Here is a 15,789-nt window from a genome sequence, read left to right on the forward strand (position 1 = left end):
ATTTATAGAAGATATTTCATAATGATGAGATGTTTGAAGACATTACTGCAGTGTTGTGTATAGGCCTAGACATTTTGTTTTTTTCATAAAGGTTAAATACTCCTGTGCTAAACTCACCACAACTTCTCACTACAAGAACTCGTTTAGAGCTGTGCACATCTTATTTTAAGCATATATTTGCGACCATGAGGGATGTGTGAATCAGTTAACTTGAGAAGTCTGGGGAGATTTCGGTCATCCAGACGTCTGACATCCTTACCTGTCGTCACAGCCCAAGGGGACATCCTGAAATCAGAGTTTTCAGTGGCAAACATCAATAACCAACTTTTCAAGAATATATCACTTATAAAGTCAGGACAAAAAAAGGTATTACTACTCAGGATCAGGTATTATGTCTATCTAATCCAATATTAAACTGTTACTGGCACTAGGTAAGACTCCACATGAGGGAAACATAAAATTATATGCTCTCACTATCAGCATGCCATTCTCACAAAATTGTGGATGCCTTCTGCTCTTCAGTACAGGGCTTTAATTTCCTTTTGATACTTTTCTTTAAAATTAAGATAAAACACTAATGACTTTCAAACTGTAAATCACATTCAGTGGTCACACCTATAAAATAAACACAAATGTTTAGGGAACGGCAAGGCAGGTTGTATTTACAGATTTTAAAGGTATTATGCAAGAAGACAAAGATTAATGTGCTACCTCCCTTCTGCCAAACATTGGAAGGCATAGATTTTCAGATTTTGTAGATTTTGATTCAGGAGAACTATGCAGATTGTTCTTTCCCCTTCTCCCCTAGCTTATACATTGCAGTTTTGAGATGAAGAGAACTCTGTCATTCACCTGGGAATAGCATCTTTCGGTGGAAGCACTCATCTCTCACTGACATTGTCCAAGTTCAGGAAGCATGAAGGAGGTGAGTCTTTTACCAGCCTTTTCAGCAAAGGACAGTTTCAGCTTGGTGAGCATTTTGTAGGTCTCTTATTACTGCTATTAGAGGCTCCTTCTGCAAAGCCTTTTGTTATCATATAGAAATTCAGAGGCAATTACAAAATCTACTAGTCAAGATTTGAACGCAAAATACATTAAAATCCAAGACCAAGAACAAATTAGGAATAAATTATATACAGCTTCTGTCAAAGCCACATCACCTCTGTTCCAAAACCAAAGCTGTCCTAGGACAGCCTTTCCTTGAGACTGTGGTGAGTAATTTGTGAGGCAGGCAGGGGCACAGTGGAGTGGGAAGCAGAGCAGAGGTGTGTGGGTGCAGTGTAGTACAGCAGGACCTAACCCTACTGATGCTGCTTCAATTGCAGAGCTGTTATGAAATCAGTGTATTGTCCACCACCACCAGATCACCACACTGGTAACTGTAGGGTTTGATTTCTTCTTAGAAAGGCTTGCTGACTTCATAGCTTCCTATCTTGATTATCACTTTTTTCATCTCATCTTATTTTCATCTTATCAGGAGGATTCCAGTTTTCAGGAACTGATTTTGAAATTCTTAGTGATATCAGTATTAAAAGATATCAGCACACTGATATCTTAGTGATATCAGTAGTCAAAAGGAAGTTATTAGAAAGAATTCAGTTGGACAAAAACAGTCAGTGAAATATGTGTTGCTGGGAGAACAAGCACCAGCATAAATTTAAATTACTTTAATAAAGATGTGTTGGAACTTTGTATGTAGAAGTCTGTATATTCCATGGAGATTTAGGAATTTTACCTACTCTTTGTCCCCTCCAACTGTTTTGTTTATACAAAACCCTTCAGAATACTATGACATGCACAAATTCACACGGCAGCTTTAATATCACTTATGTGTTTATTTTAGATCTGGTTCAGCCGTATCTCTGAATAGATCCCAGACTGGATGGAAATATGTATACTGTGGCAGAGTTTTCAGTACACACACACACCCACACACACCCACACACACACACACCTGTTTACTGCTGAGGCTGAGTGGAGCAACAGGAGACATTCTCTCCCAGGGGAATTATCAGTTGGTGACTTGCAGCTGAATGACAGCACTTACAACAAAAACAACAGATTGAGATACAAAGTGGATGCCTCCAAATGCATCCCTGATACTCCAGAGCAGATGAATTGAATACAGATAGGTTACATTAATATAATTAAGTAAAGGATTGACAAATGCAAAAAAGATCCACTACACTGAACAATTACTTCATTTTATGAGGTTTATATCATGTCAATCCTATGGAATAATGCAGTAATTTTCCTGTTGCATCAACATTTCTTTACCAGTTTAACTTATAATTATATAAATCTTCCAAAAGTTACTACAAAGAAATAATCACTAGGATTTTTTTCCCCAGTATAAGAGAGCTCAATATCCTCTCTCCTTTTACAGGGTCAGGGTTGTGCAAGTAGTACTCTAGAAAATGTTATTGAGATGTAATAAATATTGCTCCCTCAATATCCACAAGGGTTCTCCAGTTTTACTTCTTTTTACCAATTACTGTCATAACAGAAATATTGCTAAAACATGATTTTCTAAGTACTTCATTGGAGTGATTATTGCAGAAAGTAGAGATCTTCAAACCCATCCAAATTCATCTCAATAAAAACATAAACAGAGGCCTGTTAAATGCCTATTTTGTCTCACACTGTTGCACACTTCTGAATAAGAAATATTTTTTTTTTCCCTTCACTACGTCTGATATCCTAAATACCAAACTGGATATATGCAACCTTTGTAGGCACAACACATTGCTCTTTCATGATCTTATTTCTGACTTTTGCAAGATATTGATTACATGTCATAATGTGATGATGAGCTCCTTCTCTAGGTGGCTGGATGTACTAGAAAATGGTCTAGTGTTTATGCAATGGCTTCTTTTTTCCTGGCCTGAAAATTTTATTTATGTCTGCACAATTAAATCAACTCTATTCCTTCATCTCTGCCTCCTGTTACTGTGAATACAGAGAGTGGCATTGGGCATTCTCATTTGAAGTAGTAACTAACACAAGAGCATTTTGCACTTCTGCTTTTCCACGCTTTTTTCAGTCATACCTTGGCATCTCTGCCCATTCTGAACACCAAGTGCAGGCTTTACAGGACTGAACATTTAATAGCTTACAGAATAGGTGTAATAAGGTAGCAGATCCAAGGTAGAGGAAAATTAAATACTCCTGAGTTATTTTATTAAAATTTCAGTTCCTCAGAGTTTATAGTTGTAGGCAGGGATGGAATTTCAAAAATGCAATTTCAGAGTACTTTTATGGAGTTTGTCGCTTGACTGCTGAAAGCTGTAATCGTCACTATAAAAGTGTGGGCTGCAGTGCCAGTATAGCACATCCTACAACAGCATAATAAGTCATGTTTTACAAATAAACTCTACTAGAACCAGGCAGATTAATCCAGTCCTACCTAATAATACTGCAATCTCTGCATATATCCAGTAATTTTTTTAAAGGTGCATTTAATAAACATCGTATTTTATGATAAAGTGGAATATTTTATTCGTTGGATCTCAGTTCTACAGAATCATATGGGAAGACACTGACTGATTTCTTTAGCAGAAAGAAACTACTTAATAAAATTCAGCCTATGTTCCTTAGCTAAGTACATTACAAACAATGCTTTCACCCCTAAAATTCTCTTCACTTCAGGATGCTGTAAAATAACTTATGGAAGTCTTTGACAGCTGAAAGTTCAAAACATCATAGAAGGTGCCAAATGAATTTTTGGAGTAAGTTTCTTGACCCAGGTGGCAGAGCCTTGTTCTTTTCTGTCTCTATCACAGGGAAGAACACGATTTCAGCATTTTATAATTTAATTGTAACACTTCTTTTGAAGGTGATGGATTTGTGGAAGCTGGTTTTCAAACACTTATTCAGACAGAAACTGGTCCCTTTCAGACACAAAGAATTCTTGCATTTCAGGAGAAAAGGGCAAAAAGGACATGCGCAATTAGATGGGAAAATCAAGATTAATGAGTATGACAAAATCCCTCTAGATCCATAAGGCTTGTTTGCTTCCTACTAACTTTCTGTAAGAACAACTCATCTTGTCCTACTCAAAAGATATTGCTTGAAATCTGCATGCTTTTCATGACTTAATAAGGTAAGAGAAATGGATGCAGAACAAGAGTATACTCATTTTATGTTTCTAAAGGGTTTGAAAATTCTCAAATTTTCAAGAATATTTACAAAATCATGCAAGGAAAGAAGTATGCTTTAGAGCAGTGAGTTTCCTTTGGACTAAGATCAAAGACTTTGAATATATGTGCGTTAAAATATGCATTGTTTGAATGCACATCTCTTGCTACAACAGCTGCCCTTGATCACTTTTGTTTTCAAAACCCATAGCTGGCAGATTTGGCAGTCTTAAATATTTCACTTTTTCTCTAGGACATTGATAAGGAGAATGAGTGACAGTGGGCCAGGACAAATAACCTGCATTAACCCATTAGGAAGAAAATGTTTATTTGGTCGAGAAGTTTTCCATTAGCAATAGTCTTGTACACATGTAACTTAGCCTGTCTTTAGTTCATTTAGTCCATACCACACTGATATTTTGTAACCTTATTTTTAAACATGAATGAACCACGTAGTTCCAGAGCCACATATTTCTCAGGAAAATATTTTATCAATGCAATGTCTTTTTAGGTCAGTTTACGTTCAATTATTCCATAAACAAGACTTGAACAGATTTACTTGATGATTTATTGTCATCATTGTAGCACTTTAAAGGAAATTCTCCACAACCCAACAAGACATTCTATCCAGGTGTGACGTTAGAGACACTGACCTTTTGATATTTTCATCTTGCATTTTTTCCCCTATCAATATTGAAACAATACTTTTATCTTTTCAAAACATTATCTCATCCTAAATCTGGTTCAAAGGTAGAAAACAGTGACTCAGGGGGATCCTTAGAAAACTTCCTAAATAGTTCTGATTTACTTCCCCCTACCCCCACTTACTCCTTTTAGACATATTTCATTTTGGGGTGTATGTTTAATTTTCTTCAGAGTTATGGCTGAATGGAAACATATTTTATCTTTTCAGCAGTATGTCCTTAATAATAGTAGCAAGAAGAATCAGGACAATTATTTTTATGCAATTATTTAGTTAAAGAGTCCAATTTTTGCAAATAACTATAGCTGTGGCTCAGACCACTAACACATTATCATACTTCCTAAAACTTCTTTCTTCTCCAGCAATATTCAGTCTGTGTCAAATCATTCACTGTGCTATAAACACCAAACATATATTCTCCTAAATAGAAGGAGAACAAAAAAAAAATAAAGAGAAAATTTCTTTTGATATGAATAGCAATTTTCTGAGGAAATTCCAAATAAAAGCTGTCTCGTCAGATAGTGGCTCAAAGTCTCACTTCAGTTCAGTATAACATCCACTGCCCTGATGCTCATGCAGTGAGCATCCCAGATTGTCAGAAGCAGTTTTCTGCTGCTGGTCTGTTGCCCATACAGGGTTTTCAATTCTCCATTGGAGATTACAAAGGAAAACGGAGCCCTTGGGCAGGGCCAGGCATCTCTGTCTGAACTCCTGTCTGCTGCAACTGGGCCTCTGCTCTCACTCCCAGTTTAAATGATTCTGACAGTGAATTTAAGGTTCCTCTCATAGTACCTTGTATTCTTCAGAGTACCCATGGCTTTTCTATAAGCATAATGGCATACACCTCTTACTTAATCAAACTTACATACAGGGAATGAATAAATCTCAGCAGACAGAACTACTGGTAAACATAACTGCAATGTATGGTAGTAAAGTCAGCTAGAAGTGATCTTTGTGCCCTAGCAAGAAAACAGGATTAAATTCCTTTAATTTTTAAAACTAATTTTTGTCTAAATTTCTTTCATCTGGAGAAAAATCTACATTTTGCATTCTTAAACTACATTCAAAAGCTCTCTGGTGTCAGAAATTTACTGGCCATGAGCAAGTTTATAAATTATGGTCAGACTCTTTTTTATGTTTTGCTCAGGGTATGGACAGACATATTTTGCATGGCAACTATTCATCTTGACAATTTTATCCTACAGTCAGACAAAATAAAATTTATTATCTTTGAGGGAAGAAATTAAAAAACAAGTTCATGCATTTATCACTTGAATTTTACTGAATATATTAAGGTTCTAAACTCTGACATTCTCTACAGAATGGAAGGGGTGGGAGGCTTTCCAACTAATTTCATGCTTGTAATTCTCCTTCTATTTTTTTCCAAACATATTCGCAAAATATAAATATTTACCTTGAACAAATACATTCCAGTACATATATCAGGGATAGTGTATATAAAGAAGCAATGTCGCCATACCAGTTTTCTCTGATATGATCCAGTGGATTTTTATTTCTCCAAAATAGTTTTCCCCTATCAGTCATTTTTTTTTTAACCTTTCCTATCCTTTCCCCTACCCTCCTATCAGACCTTTTTTTAGACCATAATTTAAAAAAATTTACAAAGAATATGAACACCTTAAGTATCTAAAGCTAATTACATCATCAGGATCTTAATATGAAAATCAATCTAAAACAAAAAAATTAAGCATATAACTTCAGACAACTAAACAGTCACAATGTAAACGCTGACACCTTCTCATTCATTTTTTTCTTAGACACTGACTAAGTCATACAGTAAAGGAAACCTGACTTTAAAGGCATTACCCAGACTTCATTTATATAAGCTAAGCACACTCTTTTCAGACACAATGTTAATAACAGTATTTTTCCAGAGAAGTACAATTTCAGCATCTGGTGTGAAGAGAATGCTGTACTAGGTATTCTCAATATCATTGCAGCCTCCATTCTACCCATTGTCTATACTGCCTCTTGCTCCCACCTAAATACACTGCTCTACAATGTAAAACTAATACATACAGGAAAGTATTTCCTCCACAATGTGACATATTAGATCTGTTTTCAACCTTAAACATATACTTTGGTTTTGGCTAATACTGTTGACTGTCTCCCCAATAAAATACAATACTAGTATTCAAAGTTTCCTAACAAGAGCAGAGAAAATGCTAAGCTATGGATATATTTTTCACATGGAAGTGATTTTGTAATTTTTTGTAGAGATAGTTCACATTATATAAGGCCTCAGAATTTGTAACATCTGCTACTATTGCAGCATATGTTGTACTAGGGCTACTTGAGGAGATGTTACACCAGCATCATAATGTTTAATGATTAATAGCAATACATTATGCCTGAGTACTTGCCCTTTCTTACCCTCACAGGAATTCCATCAGAGATTTCTACATTGATTCTGCTGCTCCACAGTTATTGCACTAATTGGGCCATACTTAGCTGTTGCACCAGCTCCTGAAATGCCATGTTGTATGACATCATTATTATATGGTAGGTACTACATGCCAGCTCTATGAAAATCTTTCAGAAAAGTTTATTAATAAAACAACGTGCATGATACCATATATCAGGTTTAGCAGAGCCTTGCTGTCCACCAAAGTGGTTTCTGGAATGACATTTTGACAAAACACCAACAGATATTGCATTTGTTCGCAACACTGAGCTGCACAAAAGAAAGCATATAAGAAGAAATTTCAGAGGTATTAAGGGCAGCTTAAGAAGTAAAAAAAAACAAATGTCTCTACTTTGTCATGGAGCTTACAGAAAGAGCAACTTTGTGTCCCTTGTCTCAGATAAAGCCATCCACTTGACCACAGAGATTTCACAGTAAATTCTAAGTTGGAAGAGCTCCACATGGATCAAGTCCAGCTCTAAAGTGAATGGCCCATGAGGGTATCAACCCCACCACCCAGGTGTCATTAGCACCATGAACCCACCAGCTGGGCTAACGTTAGACCCAGAGCTCATTCTCAGAAAGAAAGATACAGTGATTTCAATTATATGTGTTAGGCAATGCCATTTAGCCACCAAATGGACCATCTTTGCCTGCAAACCACCATACTTTCCTATTTAATGGAATTTTCCTCTTTTTCCCCTTTCGCAGTTATCCAGTTCTCCACCATTTGCTTATGAGTTCCCCTCCATTTTGGTACACTTGAGGATCTTCCTATAGGTATAAAATCAAACAAATGATGGAGCGGGAAGAAAACACAAATGAGAAATGTCTGTCTGAGCAGCTAATGGGAAAAGAAAGGAGTCAAGAGAGAAAAAGAGCATTCAGCAGGAAAAAGGAGAAGTACAGATAAAGAACTGAGTGGAAGGAAGAAAGGGAAAGGGGACTGAAAAATAACTGGAAAGAAAAATAAGATACAGAATAAACAAATAATAAAAAGGGAAGATTGAAGTGAAAAGATGTGAAGAGAGGCAACAGCTCCATGTCAGATATTCAACTGAAAAGAACTGAGATGAATTGTTGTGATAAACATGTTGAAATAAAATATCAAAGACAAAAACTTATGGAAGTACACTGAGAAAACAAGTAAGATGACAATGAAAAACACAATTACTAAAATGAGAGCTACATCTTGCTATGGCATGAGTAGACATGAGAAGGTCTGAAATATAAATAGCATTGAGAGAAGAAAGGAAATTTTAATCCTGCATTCACACATATCTATTCCCATTACTAAAATACTGCCAGTTATCTAACACAAATGTGTAGTACAGGCAGGAGCATGTGCATCAAACTTCAGTGGAGCATGAATAAAATAAAAATTATTGCAGCCATTGTAGTCTTACTATCACTTCATTTTCTTCAGCTCTTGGGTGAGAGAGCAGAATTACCGTGTATGTTATTTTAGTGCCTACACTCATCCTGCTATGTCACTACATTCTCCTTGTTTAAAGCAGCTTTATGATGAGTGACATATTTATAGTGTTTTCCATATTAGGTTTTTTATTAAGTGGAACACTAAAGTAGCAAGAAAAATCCATATCAAATGAGCCTCTGTTTTTAATGGTTTACTGCATCTGCTCTATTTTCTGACTGCTATTTTGTTTAACAGGAGACTGAGATTCATGAAATCTTTTGTGAAATTAACATCTTACCAGAGAGAGAGAGCACCTTGAACTAAATCCAACTATAGTAAATCCCATCAAGCTTTGCCTTCATTCCTCTACACCTGGACCCTGAATAGCCCTCTGTATACCCAATATCTGTTCCTGCACTGCACCTATTTCCCATCTTCCCAAGCACTTAGTTCTGTGCTATCTCATTTTCATGATCTGTGCTGTTCAAGTGATCCATTTTCAGATAAATCAAATATTAGTGCAGGCACTGTTCCTTCACAGGTGCTTTTTCTCAGCAGCTGCTGCAGACTTGGACAAATAATCCAGAATGTTCCAGCATACTGTGAAGTCAGATATATTATCTGCCCATACTGTCATAAATGAATTAATATTGCAGTTACTTAGATGTGAAACTGTTGGTTTTTTATTTTAATAGCCTGTTTTTCAGCTCCACAGTTGCTTGTATGAATTCATGCATCAGAGTGATCAGGGTGGAACCATTCTGAGTAGGGGATGGTACAGCAGAAGCTGCAGGAGCACACACAGTCTCACAGATTCATCAGTCATCCACTAGCAGTTTTGATACACACCACTTATGGCAATAAATAAGAGACACACTGCCATCTAAACAAACAAAGGATAACTGTATCAACAGAACCTCTACTTGCGGGAGGATATGGTCACGGAATTGCTGGAAAAGTTCATCGGCCTCCCAGATTAGGACAGACGTCCAAATCCAAATGAAATGTGTTACAATCAGCACTTAAAAGTTGTCAGAGTGGATTTTCATAGCTGCATGAAGTAATCAGTGTGATGCCAACCAGTGAAGTATCCAACAGCACTGTAGTAAAAGTTTGTACTTCAGTGACCACTGCAGTTTATTCAAATGTGATCAGATTGGCTGAAATAGTAGCTACCATTTAGATAATGCAGACGTGAACACCTTGAGGACATTTATCATGAACACGTGCCATGTTTTTCTGGAACAGCCGACAAAAAAGCCCAACATCAATTACAGAGGTAACTAACTCTTGGTAGCTGTGCAGTAACTAGGTAAAATGTTTCCATAGAAACAGTGTTACCAATGCTCTTATCCACCCTACACAGGGGAATGGAAATCCCAAGTGAGCTATCACTAGAACTATTCCGTGATTTTTTTCTCAGAAGGACATAGCTTGCTCAGGAGAGCCTGGGTCTTATCTAAAGTGTATGCAAAGTACTTGACCTGGGGTTGCCTGGGAACAAACATGGAACTAGGTAATTTAGCAGAGCAGGGGTTCAACTGAAGAGGTGCCTGTGCCTTCCTCACATTCTCCTTGCTTCTTTTTCAATTAGGTTCTGTCCTGACAATCCATAGTCAGGCAGAAGAAGGTTTGATGGAACAGTTGGAGGTTGGAGGCTGAAGGTAGCCTGAACATTTGGCAAGCTGAAAGCAAGGTAAGGGCGGCTTACAAAGCCATTTGTGTGACAGTGCAGCCAACACCATCTGTACTACTGTGACCTGCTGTGCCCCAGCACAGTATCTGGGTCAAAATTTGTACCAAAAGTGAAAAAACCACAATCACTTCTAGCTTAGACACATCACACTGACAACAGTGCACCAATCATTTCTGGGGCAAACACAATCAAGTGGACTGAATGTGCAGTGCCAATGTAACTGAAGCAGTATAATATAGAATTTGTTGTAGTGTTACTGCCCTAATTTTTACATTTCTGGTAAAAAATAAAATAAATCCCGTCACTTTTTTCTCTCCACAATTCTTGTACTTTAAAAGACAATAATAGGTAACACAGGAGCCAGCGCAGAAAGATGTGTGCTGCTGGACCTTATGGTGACAAACAAGGAAAGTCTGGAGATGTGAGCACTGGGGGAAGCCTTGACTACAGCAACCACAAGATCAAGGAATTCAGTACCTGCAAGGAGTTGAGCAATGTAAAGGTTACTCAGGACAGGGTAACCTTCAGGACAGCTAAATTTGCCCTCTTCAGGAATCTTCTTGGAATAATCATATGGGAATGTGCCCCAGAGAATGGATGAGAAATTTAGCAAAAGAGGCAGGAGACCTGCATGGATGAACAGGAAACTCCTATGAAAACTCACACATAAGAAGGAGATGCATAAGGTGTATGGGACAGGGTGCCTGGGATGAATTTAGGGAAGTTATCAGAGTATACAGAAATGAAATGAGAAATTCCAAGGCCCCTTTGGAACTAAATATGGCTAAAGATGTCAAGGACAACAAGAATTTTTCCATTAATTGAATATAATTCAATTTCAATGTAATTTAAATTAATTACTAAAGGAATACTAAGGAAAATGTAGACCCACCACTAACTCTGCCGCAGAAGTTTCAGATAAAGCTGAGATGCTGAAAACCTTCTTTCTTTCAGTCTTCACCAACAAGGCCAGCCCTCAGGGATCCCTGACCCAGAAGACCATGGAGAGGGTCTGGAGGAAGGGTGACTTTCCATTGTTTGAGGAGGTTCAGGCTAGAGACCATTTAGTCAAATTTGATATCCACAGGTCCATGGACTTGTGGGATTTGCCAGAGGGTGCCAAGGGAACTGGCACACATCATTGTTATGGCACTCTTATCTTTGAAAGGTCATGCCAGTCAGGAGAGGGGCCTGGGGACTGGAATGAAGTAAATGCCACCTTAGTCTTCAAAAAGGGAGAGAAGGAACAGGTCAGCCTCACCTGGAGCATCATGTTCTGGAGGCCATTTTAATCATGTAGAAGGCAAGAAGGTGATAAGAAACAGTCAGTATGCATTCACCAAAGGGAAGTCTTGCTTAACCAGCCTGATTACTTTCCATGATGGGACAACTGACTGGAAACTTGAGGGGAGAGCAGTGAGTGTTGCTTGCTGGACTTCAAAAAGGCTTTCAAAATCCTCCTAGGTGAGCTCAGGGAGGGTGAGTTGGGTGAGTGGATAGTGAGGTGGATTGAGAATAGATAGAGTTCAGAGGGTTGTTATCAGTGGCACAGGTTGAAGGCTTGTCACTAGTGGTGTTCCCCAAGGTTCAATATTGAGCTCAGAATTGTTTAACCTATTACATGCCATATGGACACAATCCTGAGCAATGTGCTCTAGGATAACTCTGCTTGAACAGGGAGGTCAGACTGGGTGGCCTTACCCATTCTGTGATTCTGTAGAAAGCTAGCACGAAAGATCTCCTTTGGGAGTCAAAATACAATCTGCTACAGTTTTTTAAGATATCAGGACCTATTTGCAAAAGTCTAAAAGGTACATTCATATTCACCTTTGAATTATTTTACATTTAAAGGAAACTACACTGTGATATGTTTCTTTTAATTGCATCATATGTCAAAACCTCACTAATCATTCCACTTATGTATGAACAGTCCAATACACCCTTCAATTTCTTCCAGTGTCTACTTTAACAACTCTCTTTCCATAGGTTGTGTTCCTGTATGCATACAAACATTATCATGCTCTTTCCTGGAAGACCTCAGCAATGGATATGGATGATGATGAGCAAGAATAACAGGTCAGACTCACCTGTGTGTTTTCCAGAATTGTCAGTTGTTTTTCTGCAGGTGTCCTCTTGACTGTAAACTTGGTGAAGCAGAAATAATTGTTAGCATCCTAACACATCAGATATTCCACTAGCTCTTAATAAAAGAAAACAAAAAAATGCAGATAATTATAGCCAAATAACAACGCGTAAAAGGAATTAATGAAACTTTTGTGGATTAACTACCCTCTGGTTTTCATTATTTATTCACTTTGATGCTAATTTGCAAAATTCTGTAATTCACCATAGCTCTCCCTATCATTAATGCAAATTAACAAGTTTCTACTATAATGCAGTTATTATTATCTTCCCTTGCAAAAATGTACACGTTTCTTTAATTAAAGTATCCTGCATTTTTAAAAATCAGATTACCAGGTACAAAGGAAACAGAAAACATGAACAATGTACTCAGCTATTTAGATAAAAGCTAGGAGCATTGAGAATGACAGAGGTCCTTTTTATGTGTTTAATAAAAATTAGACAAATGTAAGAGAAGAATTTTAATGAGATTGTTTCAGTGGAGGTCTTTCAGAAGTGCTGCATGCATATTGTAGCCATTGAGGATTACTAACAAACCATCAATCCATTTGCAGACATTATACAGCTGTAGATCACATAGACTAAGTTGTAGAAGTGAAAAACAAAAAAGCAAATAACACTTGATAAATCTTAACATAGAATAAGTAATATTTTTCCTTCTTATCAGTCAAACTGCCCTTTTCTTATAACATGCATGAATTTTACTCACTGATGCCGAAGGCTACTACATAGTTTCTCAATAACAGAATTTTAATACAGGAAATGTTCTAAGCCAAAATTCTACATTCAATAGAAACTTGATAAACATGAAGATGGCTAGTCAAAATATTGAGAAGGGGTTTTTTTTGCATCTTTTGTTTATATGTTCAATATTTTTGATTTCTAATGACTTAATTTATTTCAGAAATTAATCAGCTTAAGAGATGATTTCGCTTTTATATACAAATGAGGGTTGTCATGTCAACATTTGACAGGTACACAATTTTCTGACTGAACAGGAATATCAAGCTCACCTATCCTATAATTCATTTGTATTGGCTTGACTTTTCATCTATTTTACAGTATTTGGGAAAACATACGAAAGTTGTGAAGTCTTACCACTTCACAGTTGGATTAGTTACACTCCCACTCCCATCAAATTAGCTGAGGAGAGTGGCAGCACAGAAGTCATGCAAGAAATTTCCCTCCTCAGGTGTCTTCTGAGGTCATGTTACCTTGCTTCCAAGTTCATGCTCAAGTCCAAACCTCCCAGTTGTCCAGACTGAGTGTCTGTTGGCTCACACTTCTGTGCAGCTGCAGACCAAAGCATCTGTATCCTCAGACCGTTATGAGGTCAGGGGCCAGCAGCACAGACTGTCTTGTGTTTAAGTCCCAATTCCACAGACTGAAAGTAGCAAGCAGTTGACTGGCTCAGCAGGACTTGCTCATACACCTACAGACCTGACCAGCCTGTATTAGCAGGATCTTGTAACTGTGAATTTTCCAAGTGGTGTATGCTGTGCCAGTGGAATCTTTATTTTCTTAATTCATGTTTTTTTACATTGTTTCTGAAAAAAAAAAAAAAAAAAAGCATCTTCACCTTGTTGAAGTTTTTGGGATGGAAGCATGGTCAGTTCCCTGAGGGAGAAGAGCAGAATGCTGTAGACAGACAAGGCAGACTTTATTGGCAACACAAAATACTTCCTAGAAGGAAATGGTAAGTGCTTATTAAAGAGGAGAGGAGGGGAGTGGGAGGAATAAAAGGGGAGAAAGCTGTAACACAAAAGATAAACACCATTTTTAGGATAAAAAAAAGCAATTCTCTGGGATGAACCTAATCCCAGAAAATGAGAGTCCTTGTACCGCAGGACTTAGCACAAGATGGAGGGGAGACAGGAGGTTGGAGAAAAGTGGAAAAACCACTGATTGAATGAAAAGAGAGAGAAAAGAAAGGAGTGGTTGACTAGAGAAGGAATAGTAGGATATGGATGAGGAAACTGCGGTGCATAATGGTGTTTATAGCTGTGGAAGTTTAACCTATAGGGTTGGGACTTATGTGTGTGATGAGTCGTTCTGCAAGTTTATGTGTATTGATATAAACTCTCTTTTTTGTTCCTGTCTGCAGAAGGGACAGGTGGGTTACACTAATGCACTATCTACTTTGTATTTGCACCTGCAGAGTCATGCAGAGTTCCTCACCAGCATGTAGTGTGTAGGCACAGCTGCGTGTATCTTCACAGATACAGAACCTTTCTGGTGAGCATCACTATACAAATGAGATTTGTAGCCCTGAATTGCCAGGGAAAGCATAACAAAGGAATGCTCTATTGCCATTTAATCATGGATAGTGGTAACATGTGATGATGGGTACAGATGACCCTGATAGGAGCTGTCTGCCTGCTGGAGAGACCTATCAAAGTGTGTATCCCAGCTAGGTAGCTGCTGCTGAGGTTGCATTTGGCTTGGAAGGATGGGGTCACTTCAGACATTGACAATACAACCTAAGGCACCAGGGTGAGTTCAGGGATAAAAATGGCTGCTTCTCCTAGCAGAAACCTTTAAAAAAGTGTTGTCTTGTGTATAACTTGTGAGAAAATGAGTTTTCACACAGCAGAAGTAGAGCTGCCTCATGTTGTAAAAACATCTTGGCATGTAATAATCTGAGTTGTGGGAAAGTCTGAAGAACTAAAATGTTCTTCAGAACAAACCTATCTTCTGCCTTGTAGTGAATAAAAGGTAGTAGAGGAAGAGACAAGTTTACCATGGGAGGAAAAAAGGGATTGTGATCTCAGGTCAATGAGGAGTAGAAGCTCTGAGATGTTGCTCTGTGCTAGCACCTGAGTAATGTGTGGGACCAGGAAAATACCATATAAGAGCAAGCTTGCACAGACAGGACCAACAGCATGCAAGCCCGGAGATTCTACTCCAGTCTTTTGCACCCTCATAAACAAAATGAGCAGATTAAGGGATTAGATATCATAAGGTCAGTGTGTTACCCAGTGCTATGTTGAATATGGGTGGTCTAAAGTAGAAATGGAAACTATAGGAATTAGAGATGAATGTGATCTATGGAGAAATAAATCCAGCAGGTAGGAGGTGAAGTAATTTATTTATTTATTTGTTGGAAGGTTCGTAGTTCTTTGTCTCAGGACTTGTGTAAATGACAAAAGCAGCAGAAATTTCATGGGACAAATAATACCAGTAATGAACGAGTCAAAGAGAGGAAAATCTTTTGGTAGTTAAAACAATATTACTATTTTATTTAGTATATTTACTGTTTTAATTAGTGTA

At 37.7% G+C, this 15,789-nt stretch overlaps 1 long non-coding RNA gene across 1 annotated transcript; it reads left to right on the forward strand.

Annotated features, from left to right (window-relative positions):
• Nucleotides 1-817: 817 nt before the first annotated feature.
• On the forward strand, nucleotides 818-14,211 carry LOC141728865 (uncharacterized). Its single transcript, XR_012580129.1, has 5 exons — nucleotides 818-925; nucleotides 7,242-7,362; nucleotides 10,276-10,377; nucleotides 12,364-12,453; nucleotides 14,090-14,211. It is a non-coding gene; the product is annotated as an uncharacterized LOC141728865 (long non-coding RNA).
• Nucleotides 14,212-15,789: the final 1,578 nt, after the last annotated feature.

This window comes from Zonotrichia albicollis, chromosome 4 (genome assembly GCF_047830755.1).
Source record: "Zonotrichia albicollis isolate bZonAlb1 chromosome 4, bZonAlb1.hap1, whole genome shotgun sequence".
Taxonomy (NCBI): domain Eukaryota; kingdom Metazoa; phylum Chordata; class Aves; order Passeriformes; family Passerellidae; genus Zonotrichia; species Zonotrichia albicollis.